Genomic DNA, 12540 nt, shown 5'->3' on the forward strand with positions numbered 1-12540 from the left:
ATTTTTTTTTTTTTACTTTGGCCCACGATTGGGATGGGACAGGATTTTTTCTGCAGGAGTGGGACGGGACAGGAGTGAAAATCCACTCCCGTGTCATCCTCTAATCTACACCTGCAAATGCATTGATTGCATAATCTTATTGTGACAGTCGCAGTTTACTATGAGAAACGTCACAGCTTGTCCGTGTCTTTGTAGACGTGTACACATTTTTACGGTCTCTGGGTTTGCCGCTCTGACATCATGCTCTGACGTCACTGTGATGTCAGGGGAACCACTCTACCAGGATGGGTTTGCCATCTGACAACACACTCTGGCTCCGCTGTGATGTCACACTAACAGAATCCCTTTTATGCCCATATATGGAGTTTCCTGATGACATCAATATTAATGATTCCCTGTTAGAGAGATACCTGTGATGCCAGGGGGAGCAAATCCCTTTCATGCCCATTTATGGAGATCCCTGATGTCCACAGCCCTGGTTTCCACATCACTGTGTCGCCCTGAGGCGTCTTACTAGTAATATTCCCTTCTTTTGTCCTGATTAGGAGTAGGACAAAAACGTTAACTATTGACCAATCAGCGACAAACTTTGTATACATACTGCCAGCAGGCCACATAATGACCTGCTCGGTGTGTGAATGGTTGAACGAATACAACTGGGTGAAGTGATGTGAATAAATACTAATCATTTATTCTCTCCTTTAGTTGTTGTTGTTGTTGTTGTTGTTGTGGTATTTGTTACTGCACATACATATAATTTGTCTTCAGCATGACTCTTCCTACATTTTAGGAACAGTGTCTGACTGGCTGCACCCAGAGAGCAGTCTACAACATGATGCATGCACAGAGACACAGGACCACAACACATGCTCACTGTGTACATGTTTGTTTCTCAGCAATTAGTGAGCCGTTCTTGGAACCTACTGTATAGCTGACCACAATGTCAGGCTAAACAGGCCATTTTGTGTGTGTGTGTGCGTGCGTGCGTGCGTGCGTGCTCATCTATTCTCAGATTAGGCTACGCTGGAACTATCGGTGGCAACATTTTCACTTAGTCTGCCAGTAAGCACAAGGAATCCACTCCACCACATTTATGTTGTCTATGACTCAAAAAAGATGATAAAAGATTGCAAAAAATGTATAAGAAAGATTAAAATTTGGTTAGATTTGTACACTCTCAGAGCTCCCTATATTTACAAAACAACTTCCAAGTCTTGAAAATGCCCTTTATTTCACATAAAGTTTGCAATATTCATTCATAATCGAGGGAGGAGAAAACTTTTTTTTTTTTTTTTTTAAGAAATGCGAGCAGTTCCTGGAACCTAAGCTGACCACAATGTCAGGTTAAATAGGGTCGTTTTGGTCCTTTCACTTTCTCTTCTAGGTACAAAAGGGTGTTAAACCACACCGTTCAAGTGAAGCACATGCTTTGCGCACATCTCTACGTACACAAAGGTGTGAAGACAATGGTGCAGAAAAGCATGCAACACCCAATCCATCAAGTCAGAACTAAAGAGGATACAATTATATGATGTGTTTGATTTCATCTCATGTATGCAAACTGCCAGCAGGCCACAGAATGACCTCCTTCGGTGTGTGAATGGGTGAACAAATACAACTAGGTGAACTTTGTGAATAAATAATTGTAATTTATAGTCAGTGTCTGACAGGCAGGACCCAGAGAGCAGTCTTGCTCAGAGACACTTCAGCACATAGACTGTGAAGCTATTTGGGAACCTGGAAACATTAACACCGGGAAAGCATCTGTGTCATTTGAGATTGTAGCTATATTACTGTATAGCTCAACCTTTTCAGGCCGTGAACCCCCAAATAATCCTATTTGAACTGGGCACCCCCCAAAATAATATTTCAATTGGGCCCCAAAACATAAACAAATTTTAACTGGGTTTCCCCCAAAACAATCGAATTGAGGACCCCCTAGAAAATATGTATTTGAACTCGGGACCCCTGATCCTGATAATTTGGCTCCATAGGTAATTATGGCAGATCTACAAGCTCAACACAAGTTCAACCACACACTGGTGTTGTGAACACAAATCTTCTCTCCTGGGGGTCCCTACTTTGACAAAACATTTTCAGGTGGGCTTTCGCAGCCTAATACATATTTTGGGGGTCCTTAGCAGAAAAAAAAGTTTGAGGCCTGAGGTTGATTCTACAAATGCCTTCTAATCAAACTTTTTTACATTAAGGCTTAATGGGTTAAACCATCATCCTGCTGCTACAGAAACCACATGACACACTGACTCTGTTAGGAAGCTTGGTGAAAAAAAGACCCAGTGACAGATGAAGGAAATGTGTGCAACAATAATTGTTTATGGTCACATACACATCACGCAACACACCATGATAGGTGATGTCAACATTTACTCAACAGTTTTGAATGAAATAATACACGAAAATAAGATAACATTTTAAACAGGTAAAATTATAGTGATTATAGTGAAATTATAGCCATAGGAGGTGTCGCTGTCTGTCTCTATGTCAGAAGTCCGGCAACCAAATGTTAGCCATGATGTTACTAGATCCTATGAAACACCTGACCATCATGTAGGGCTGCTGCTTTTAATGACTCTCAGAAAGTACTGCAGGACCGATAGGCCAAATAAGAAACTTTTACATAAGTTCATGCTTTACAAAACAACTCCAAAGTCTTGCCAAATATCCTTTATTTCACATTAAATGTGCAATAACATTAATTCATACATTAATTAATTATCAAGAAAGGAGAAAATAAAGGTCCACAGTTTTTACTGTGTGTACGTGTTCAACTTTTTAGTGGCCAAGCCACAAAGTGGCAAAGGCCACTCATTGATATTGTACTTCATCATAACTATTATTATTCTGCCACTTTTTCTCTAGTGGCTTGACCGTGCAGTCGCTTTTTACGAAACTCGGCAGTATGGTAGAGGACTATGCCAAACGGCTAAAACACGAAGCTCGCACCAATTGACCAAAGGGTGGCGCTGTAGGAAGCCTTTGAAAGTGCAAACTTTGAACAGGTATAGCTCATGCTCTGTTTGACACACAGCCATGAAACCTGGACGCACTTTCGTCTCCTCATGCCACACAACTTTTACATTCTGACTTTTGACCTCTGACCTTTAGTTCTCCCACCATTTGAATTTGAATTCTATGAAAAACAGTAAAAATCTATCTCCTGGGATATTCGCATCACGCGCACAAAACATTTTTTTCACATGAACTTTGGACCAATATCTAAAGATCTGTTACGGCGGATTTTTAAAGTGAAACATTATTTTTTTAATAATTCAATGAATATTGCAGTTTTATGCAAATTATTCTTCTGCCTCTAAATCATATATGCAAAGTCACACGTTCATGGCATTTGGCAAAGATGTAGAGGGTTAGTTCACATATCACTGAAACCAATCTTATTCCAATTGGCCAAAGGGGGGCGATATACGAAGCGTTTGAAAATCCAAACTTTAAACGGGCAGAAGTCATGCCTCGTTTCGTTTGAAGACATGCAACTTGCTTATACGCGTGCCTTGACACAAGCGGAAGACATCTGTGTCTTTGTTAAGTAAGCTCCACCATAGATATATATAAGAAAGGCTAGATGCTGGCTCAAGGCGGAGTCAGCAGCGTCGCTAACCAGCGGCCATCTTGGATCGGGCTTATGCTCTATTGTAGTGGATGATCAACACAAACAAAAATACTCTAAATCGCTGAAATCTTGACGGATTTACTAACGGTTTGGTTTATTGTGGGCTCGCCTGAAAGGCGAGCACACGTATGTTATCTTCATTATTTATAGGTCAAGTTCTCCTCAAAACTTTGGCGCGATTCAACTCCTAAATACTTACACCTTTCAACACCATTCAAAAAGTTATCTGTTCAGCTTAATGTGGACACGTGTGCTTGTACTTTTCACTTTGAAATGTTTTGTAGTTTTAGAGAAATTTAACCTAGAAAAGAAGAAAGTTTTAGGATCCTGATTGGGATATGTCCCTGGCAACCGGCGGCAACCAGTGGAATGGCGGACTGTCCCTTCAGGTTATAGAATTTAAGGATTTTACTGTAGGTCCCAGTGGCCTGAGGGGAAAGTCAGCCATTGTGTTGGTTGTTGTTGGTTGTCAGGGAGATCAGTTGACAGGCTTTTCATTTTTATTACTTCTACTCCGCTACAATTACAGCATTTGACAGCTTTAGAATTCACATAGAATTCATAGATATAGAACACATAGAATATGTACAGTACAGTACAGTTAGGTACAGTAGAGTACAGTAAAGTACAGTAAGGTACAGTACAGTAAGGTACAATACAGTAGTGTACAGTAAGGTACATTAGAGTACAGTACAGTAAGATACAGTACAGCAAGGTACAGTAGAGTACAGCAAAGTACAGTACAATAAGGTACAGTCAGGTACAGTAGAGTACATAAAAGTACAGTACAGTAAGGTACAGTAAGGTAGTCAGGTACAGTAGAGTACAGTACAGTACAGTACAGTACAGTACAGTACAGTACAGTAAGGTATAGTAAGGTACAGTAGAGTACATTAAAGTACAGTACAGTAAGGTACAGTAGAGTACATTAAAGTACAGTACAGTAAGGTACAGTAAGGTACAGTAGAGTACATTAAAGTACAGTACAGTAAGGTACAGTAAAGTACAATACAGTACGGTACAGCAGAGTACAATACAGTAAGGTACAGCAGAGTACAGTAAAGTACAGTACAGTAAGGTACAGTAAAGTACAGTAAAGTGCAGTAGAGTACAGTACAGTAAGGTACAGTACAGTAAGGTACAGTAGAGTACAGTGAAGTACAGTACAGTGAGGTACAGTAAGGTACAGTACTGTACAGCACAGTAAGGTACATGTAAAGTACAGTAAGGTAGGGTACAGTACAGCACAGTAAGGTACAGTACAGTACAGCACAGCACAGTAAGGTACAGTAAGGTACAGTACAGTAAGGTACAGTAAGGTACAGTACAGTAAGGTACAGTACAGTAAGGTAGAGTACAGTAAGGTACAGTACAGTACAGTACAGTACAGTAAGGTACAATACAGTAGTGTACAGTAAGGTACATTAGAGTACAGTACAGTAAGATACAGTACAGCAAGGTACAGTAGAGTACAGCAAAGTACAGTACAATAAGGTACAGTCAGGTACAGTAGAGTACATAAAAGTACAGTACAGTAAGGTACAGTAAGGTAGTCAGGTACAGTAGAGTACAGTACAGTACAGTACAGTACAGTACAGTACAGTAAGGTATAGTAAGGTACAGTAGAGTACATTAAAGTACAGTACAGTAAGGTACAGTAGAGTACATTAAAGTACAGTACAGTAAGGTACAGTAAGGTACAGTAGAGTACATTAAAGTACAGTACCGTAAGGTATAGTAAGGTACAGTAGAGTACATTAAAGTACAGTACAGTAAGGTACAGTAAAGTACAATACAGTACGGTACAGCAGAGTACAATACAGTAAGGTACAGCAGAGTACAGTAAAGTACAGTACAGTAAGGTACAGTAAAGTACAGTAAAGTGCAGTAGAGTACAGTACAGTAAGGTACAGTAGAGTACAGTGAAGTACAGTACAGTAAGGTACAGTAAGGTACAGTACTGTACAGCACAGTAAGGTACAGTACAGTAAGGTAAAGTACAGTAAGGTAGGGTACAGTACAGCACAGTAAGGTACAGTACAGCACAGCACAGTAAGGTACAGTAAGGTACAGTACAGTAAGGTACAGTAAGGTACAGTACAGTAAGGTACAGTACAGTAAGGTAGAGTACAGTAAGGTACAGTACAGTACAGTACAGTACAGTACAGTACAGTACAGTACAGTACAGTACAGTACACAGGGTATAGCTGCTCAGATTCACCGCTCCACTTCGAACAGGCCGGACTGGGCCCGTCAGTAAAATGAAAGAGAGCATTGCCTGGGACCTTGACACCTTTTACTATTATTTTATGGGTGGAAGCGAGCCCACACTGTTTCGAAGGAACAGTATTTCTAGTTTATCTATCAAGTTCTCCTCAAAACTTCGGTTCCTTTCTACTCCTACATACTTAGACAGAAAATGAAAATAAAAACATCAATGTGTTCAGCTTACTGTGGCGACGTGTGTTAATAGTGCGACGATCCGCAGGATCAAAGCTAGTTCGGTTGGCGATCACAAGGTGGCGCGCGCCGCTGAGGGGGCCGGGACACTGGGTCCCGCAGGAGGATTATTTTACGTAGGTTGCGTGTGTCTGTAAACAGCATCTACCTAGCGTCCACGCCAGCAGAGTTTACGTCATCAAGCGGAGGGTTGCGCCCGTCAGTGCATAACTAAGCACTGTGGGTGGGAAATGTAGTTCTCTTATCATTTCAAGCCGCGGTGCCGTGGTAGAAGTAAGAGGCGTATGAACTTACTACAGTCATAGCGGGCCAGGAGAAAACTGCCTCTCCTCGGTCTCTATGTGTATGTTTTATTTATTATGTTGATGGCCCAATTCAGCCTTGTACTGTCTGGCCGAATAGCTGCTTATGAGACGCAATCATTCAAGGGAGGTGCTAGTTGCTATACCATAGCTGCAGCTAAAGTATTCCGGTCGCTTCTTAGACCATGGTAGGGCTGCTGCCCTCATTTGTTCCACATATTTTATTGTCGATGATGCTGTCCGTTCTGCTACTGTAGGAGCCATTGTTCATTCCAGCCATGAGCTGTCTGTTGATAGTCGGCTAGCTTACAACTCAGAACTCATGTAGCTAAAGATGTTTGCTAACATTCTGTAATGACTCTTCAAGCTGCCTATTCCATGGGGGTTACGTGTGTCCGTAGTCAGCAGCTACCTAGCATACAGGCTAGCAGAGGGTAACGTCACGAAGCGAAGGATTGCGCACGTTCTGCGCATACTGAGCACATGGGTAATGTAGCTCTCTAGCATTCAACCTCCATGTCACTTGGTCCGTTACGATTCTTTTTCGTTATTATATTATTTTATGTGCACGCGCAGTTCCATACGGCAGGGATGCGCATGTATTATCAATTCATACAGGCTTCGTTGGCAGCTTATTCTATTCAGTCTATTGCGGACGTATATTACTTATGCCTCTCCTCGGGTTGTGTGGGGCGTGTGCGTGTGTGTGTTTTATGTAGCCCATTCAGTCACGCATTGTAGTCTGGCTGTCATAGCATCCGCTTAGGAGTGGCAGTTGTTTTCAAGGATGTTGCGGGTGGCTACTTCGTAGCTACAGCTAAAAGCATCCCCGTTGTGTCCCCGTTGCGTCATAGATCCTCTACTTCTAAAGGCTTTTTGTAGCCCACCCCCACCTCCCATCCTGCTAATCATTCTCTTAGCAGCATGTAACAAGCTGCAGCTCGTCAGGCTTTTCCTCTCAGTTTTTTAGGGTTGACAAGTTCTATAACTAATGTTTTGTTCATGAGGTTTTTGCCTGGTTTCGGTTAATGCTAGCTTTACCCAAATTGCGGCTGCCTGCTGGCATAGCAGCGGATAATTACTGCGGACGCTACTCTTGGTAAAACGCTAACATCTGTTTATGTTTGCAGCTCAGGCCGGAACTGCCACATGTCTGTTGCTAACATCAGGGCGGCTTCAAGTGTAACAGAGTTAAAGGTGAAGTCATTGGATACTGTCCACTATCGAGCAGCCGTTTTTGTTTCAATCTAAGGTTATAGTTCTGGGTCACTGCGTATCGCACTGTATGTCCTTGTGGTGTTTCTGTAGCTGCGGCACTTGGGCTAATAATTACAGCTAAGGCTACTGCTAGTGAAAAATGTTGAGATGTTTATCTTTACAAATTCAGGCTAAAGTACTACATGTCTGTTGCTAACATTATTTTATCACTACAGATCCATGCCGGAGCTGCGGCAGGCCCGCTACTACAGCATCATGTTATCATGGCAGCTTCAGGCTAAGCTGCTACATGTTCCACTAACAGTGTGTTTTCTTCATAGCTTCGTGCTGCGGCTGCTAAATGCCTGCTAACATCATGTTTTTCAGAATCAGGCTGGAGCGGCTGCATGTTTGTCATTGCAGCGTCATGCCACAGCTGCTGCGTTTTTCTATTAACATGTCATCTTTATAGCTTCGTCCACGGCTGTATAATACCATGAAGCCAGTCAGGAGTCGATTAGCACTACAGAGGGCTCTGCTACTACAGCATCAGCTAACGCACCCGCCTGCCGGCACGCCTGCCTGCTAGCCCGCCCGCCAGCCCGCCAGTCCACCTGCCGGCCAGTCCACCTGCCTGCCTGCTGCCCGCCAGCCCGCCGCATCGTGCTGGAAGCTTGTTGGGCGCAGGCTCGTCTTCCGGGGGCGTTGTCATGCTGCAACACGCCGACGCCGCCATCATGCCGCGAAGGAACCTGGGAACTGCAGTTCCAGCACCAGCGGTGGGAACTCCATTCCTCTCACCAGCGTCAGCTATCCTAGAAGCACTGCGGAGCCAGACTCTAGCAGGTAAATAGCGGCGCATTTGCTTGTTCGGTTCTGTTGGGGTGTCAGTCACTCTCTAAGCTGGGAAATAATAGGTAGCCATAGTTAAATGGCAGCACATTTGCTTATTCTGTTTATTGGGTTTTAGCCGCTCTCTTGCATTGCTTGACTTTAAAAGTCAAGATGTGGTTTGGGTTGAGTTTCTTATATGTGCTTCAGCGGACTCTGCAGCAGAACTAACTCACTTTTCCGTCCTTTATTTCCATGCTGAAACACCCAGCCATCCGCCCGTTGTCTGCTCCCGACGCCGGGCACCCATGACACGAGCCTCGTTCGGCATAAAACCGAGAGAGCTGCGGCCTGCCCACCCAGCTGCCTGCCTGCACGCCGGCCCCCCCGCCCGACAGCCTGTCTCCCAAACCTTCGCACAGCTCTCTTTCTGGACCGGTGCAGCGACAACAGCAGTGCTCCGGGTGCCGTCATCAACCATGAAATCCTTTAGCCATCGGGCATCGGCAGCTATGTCCGTTCATCACACTCTGCAATCTGAAGTCCGGCACGTCCAGCTGTCGATGAGCATCAAGCCCAAGCAACTCAGGACTGAAGCGGCCGCACTATTAGCACAGGTTTTTAGAAGGTTACATTATGTGGTTCTGCTTCGGCGTATACCTGATACGGTTGTGTGTTTTATTGCTGACTCTCACACGTATGTGTTTATTGCTGTGCTTCACATGTATTTTAATATGCAAGGCAAGGTGTCCTTTAAGGTTACACCAGTACAGTTTGCTGTTCTGCTTCGGTGTATACCTGATATATTTGTGTGTTTTACGTGCTGCCTCTCTGCTGCGCTTCACAGGTCTTTTAATTAGTGTTATATTTAGTTGCTCATGCCCACTATAGCATCGCTAAAAGTACACTAGAGCTACCTTTCTTATCGTTGGTTGGCTTTAGGCAAGCTGCTAATATTTAATACATTCGGTACTACTGTGTATTTCTTTTGCTTGCTCATTCTAGTATACATTAGCGCTCTAGAGTACTAGAGTTAGTCAGTATATATATTTTAATTGCCTCCGGCTCAGCAGTAATCGCTAAAATTACAGCAGAGCAACCTTCTCCGCCGTTGGTTGGCTCCATACCGCTTTTGCCGAGATGTTTTGCTATTTTTTTATTTATTTTTTTGCTCTGCGGCGTTCCAATAAATTCTATATTTATGCAAAAGCTAGGTGGTTGCTGGGGTGTCCCTTTAGGTAGGATGTTCTGAGCTGTCCTGCTGCCGTTACCTTAATATTAAGAAACTGCTCTTCACTAATGCTTCTACTGTAAGTATTGCACTACTGCTCTAAGTATTGCTGTCAGTATATATTTTCAGTGCTGCAGCTCACATTAATCGCTAAAAGTACAGCAGAGCCGCCATCTTCACCGCTGGTTGGTTTGCAAGCTGTTAGTATTCTTAAATTAGTACCACGGCGCATTCATTCGCTGTTGCCATTAGTATTCCATAGCGCTCTAAAGCACTAGGGTAGGCAGTACATAGTTTAGTTGCCCCCCGCTCCGCAGTAAGGTTAACATTTATTTGCTTAGATTTACAGCCAAGCTGCCTTCTTCGCCGTTGGTTAGCGCTGGCATGGGATTCTGAGCTTTTGGCGTGTTTTGGGGGTTTGTTGTGTTGGGGGGTCTCGGGTCATAGCTCGCTGTAATAAGATTATGCCCTCGATACTCATGGCAACATGGGGATCGTGGGACAGCGAGAAATGGCCCGAGGCAGAACCCATGCCAATCTTATGCTCTTACTTAGGCTATAGATATTATGCTGTCTTTATAGTAGTGTTCACTGTATGCCATGCTGTGCGCTCTTACTTAGGCTATAGATATTATGCTGTCGTTATAGTAGTGTTCACCGTATGCCATGCTGTGATGCTTGCTTGCTGCCTCCATTCTTGTCTAATAAAGTATACCTAAACCTAGTGGTCATCTCCTGAATTACTTTTTACAGCAATCGGCCAAATGGTGGCGCTGTAGGAAGCCTTCGAAAGTGCAAAAGGTAAAGCTCATGCTCTGTTATACATACAGCCATGAAACATTATTTTTTAATAATTCACTGAATATTGCACTTTTATGCAAATTATTCTTTTGCCTCTAAATCATACATGCAAAGTTACACGTTCATGGCATTTGGGAAAGATGTAGAGGGTTAGTCTACAAAGGGGCCAAAGGGGGGCGCTATACGAAGCGTTTGAAAATTCAAACTTCAAACGGGCATAAGTCATGACTCGTTTCGTTTGGAGACATGCAACTTGCTTACACGTGTGCTTTGACTCAAGCAGAAGACATCTGTGTCTTTGTTGGCACTCATTGAGTGCCAATCCCGAACTAGTTCGGCTTTATTAAAAAAAAAATTTTTTTTTTTGAAAAACATTTTTTTGAATTTTTTTTTTTTTTTTTTGGACCCCATCAAATCTGGTGAACATGATTTCAATCGCGATTTTGCATGTTCCACCCCCATACAACCCCATCTAACATACAGGGCAGCCATGTTTGTTTACATAACATGTAAAACATAATGGCGATTATCTCAAGAATGCCTGAACGGATTTCCAATCGGATTTTTTTGTTTGAAAGCTGTGAACAAACTGCACAAATCCACTTGGATTTTTTAGAGCTCATTCTTCTCTGTTTTTTTCCCATGCATGAGGTGTGCAAGGTTTAATCATGGCTAAGTTGACGAAAATAAGGCTTCTAAAATGCTTGGTAGCCAATAGCTAACTTCAAGCTAACTTCATCCTCTTCCTGTAAATGCACAAAGGAAAGTGTTCAGGCAAGTCATGGCTGCAGGGCTTCTGCATATACCAGCATATCTCTATGGGATTTTCTATGGCCACTGGGCGCCCTCTAGTGGTGAAAGGGGGGGCACTAAATGAGTTAAGTAAGCTCCGCCCTTAGATTTTCCGCCATTTTGAGCAGTTTGTAAAACGCTTAAACCCGCTTTTATTCTGGAATTTCGGATTTTTTTTAAATTGAAACATGCTTTTTTAATAATTCAATGAATATTGCAGTTTTATGCAAATTATTCTTCTGCCTCTAAATCATACATGCAAAGTAACATGTTCATGGCATTTGGCAAAGATGTAGAGTGTTAGTCCAAATATCACTAAAACCAATCTTACTCCAATTGGCCAAAGGGGGGCGCTATATCATTTTGAGCAGTTTGTGAAACGCTTAAACCCGTTTAAGCGTTTTCCCGATTCTTTTTTGCAATTTGCATGAAACATTCTACACACAATCTAAGGACCTTTATCTAATATGCCTATGAAGTGCACACACACAAAAAATAATAATAATAATAAATATAGCTGCAAGCAGCGATAAAGTGGCCAAAGCCAAAAACACCTCAAATCATGAACACAGCCTGCGATGTGCGTGAAATCTTGCAAGCACATTCCCAATAGGTCAAGGAACAGATACCACCCTTCTCACATTGGCCTGTTATAGCACCACCAGCGGGTAAACTTTTGCATAACACATTTTTGGAACAAAATGGACCAATCTTTGACGTCAGTAACGTCAAAGAGAGCACTGCCCGCGATCTTGACATTTTGTACTTTTATAGCCATTGTTTTCTGGCTTGAAGCGAGCCCACAATTGTTTCGAAGGAACAATATTTTCTAGTTTGTCTGGATATTGCAGGGCAGGGCATTGAGGGAAAAGTCACATTGAAAGCCAATCCCATTTTTAATTGCTTAACCCTGTCTTGACTCTCCTACCATGAGACACCCTGGGGCTGGGCTACCAAAATGTGCTTGGTGTTGAAAAAGGTGTGTCTGCCTGTCACATACTGTACATGTATCTCTGCCCTCAGGGAGAAAGCAGCATGTCCAAAATATTACATTTTCAGGAATAAAAACAAAACAAAACAAAACAGTTTACAGTTTAGGCATTTAGCAGAAGCTTTTAATCCAAAGCGACTTACAATAAGCAGATAATACATCACTATAATAAACAAGATAACATGTCAGAACATATGAATATCAATATAAAAAACAATATAATCAGTAAAGAAAAGGATTCTAAAAAACCTAAAAACAAATGCTAACTAGCTTCATGTATGGTCAT

This window comes from Nannobrachium achirus (genome assembly GCF_963921795.1).
Source record: "Nannobrachium achirus genome assembly, chromosome: 13".
NCBI lineage: Eukaryota > Metazoa > Chordata > Actinopteri > Myctophiformes > Myctophidae > Nannobrachium > Nannobrachium achirus.